This window comes from Pteropus alecto, unplaced genomic scaffold, assembly GCF_000325575.1.
Source record: "Pteropus alecto unplaced genomic scaffold, ASM32557v1 scaffold25, whole genome shotgun sequence".
In the NCBI taxonomy this organism is placed as follows: domain Eukaryota; kingdom Metazoa; phylum Chordata; class Mammalia; order Chiroptera; family Pteropodidae; genus Pteropus; species Pteropus alecto.
The window spans coordinates 10,227,568-10,228,823 of record NW_006441955.1 but is presented as its reverse complement, the minus strand read 5'-3'; positions in this window follow the sequence as shown (position 1 = coordinate 10,228,823).

Here is a 1,256-nt window from a genome sequence, read left to right as displayed (position 1 = left end):
TGTAATAGCCAATGCATAGAAAGAAAGAAAGAAAGAAAGAAAGAAAGAAAGAAAGAAAGAAAGAAAGAAAGAAAGAAAGAAAGAAAGAAAGAAAGAAGGAAGGAAGGAAGGAAGGAAGAAAAAACAAAGAGGTCTTTCAAAACTTACTGCAAAGCTATAGTAAACAAAACAGTAAGGTACAGGCATAAAGATAGACATATAGACCAATAGAACAGAATGAAAGCCCAGAAACAAAACAAACTCTTTGCGCACACGCGTGTGTGCGTGCGTGTGTGTGTGTGGGTGTGTGTGTGTGTGTGTGTGATTTTCAACAGAATGCCAAGACCATTCAATGGGGGAAAGAACAGTATTTTCAACAAATGGTGTTTGGAAAACTGGATATTCATGCGCAAAAAAAAAAAAGTTTGATCCTTACCTTATACATGTACGAAAACTAAATCAAAATATATCAACGATCTAAACATTAGAGCTAAAACCTATTAAACTTTTAGAAGTTTAAATATATTTATTTAATATATATAATCTACTTTTATTGATGTCTCCTACAACAAGCATGGTAGCAAGCACTTTACATATGTTATCTCCAAAATTTACAGAAATTCTGTTTTATAAAAGTAGAAACTGAAACCAGAGGAGATAAGAAATTTGCTTAAGATCAGCCTGACCTTAACTTGGTCATGGGTGGATTCTGACTCTTCTCAAAGTCAGATCTCTGGCCAACTCAAAGTAAAGCCTTATAGAGTGCAGGCTTTAAAATCACACTGACTAAAGCTGTGAAGTTGGATGTGTTTTTTAACCTTTCTGTTGACTCAATTTCTTCATCTTTAATACGGAGATGATAATATCTGACCTTTTGCAAGTCATAATTGGTGAGGACTATTTAAAAGTAAATGGGGAAAAAGAAAAAAGAAAGAAAATCTATGACTAAGTCATTCTGGCTCTCCAGGGCCATAGAAATGTTAATACATTTAAAATTCATAACAAAGTCAGAAGATAAGCTGTTTGGAGAGGTGATACCTACTCTGGAAATGGAAATAAGAGAGAGAAAGAAAATAAAAATAAAGGTGAACTGTAAGAATCTGGTGTGAGAAGAGTTTAGAAACTCCTTTGTCTCATTTATTTATGGGAAAAGAATTGTAAATATGTATATCATGCAAATTACCCTAAAAAGAAAAAAACACAAAACACACAATTCTGCATGATTTTCATAGGCAGAGTGATATAGTTGAGTTCCACCTCTTGATTTCACAACTTCA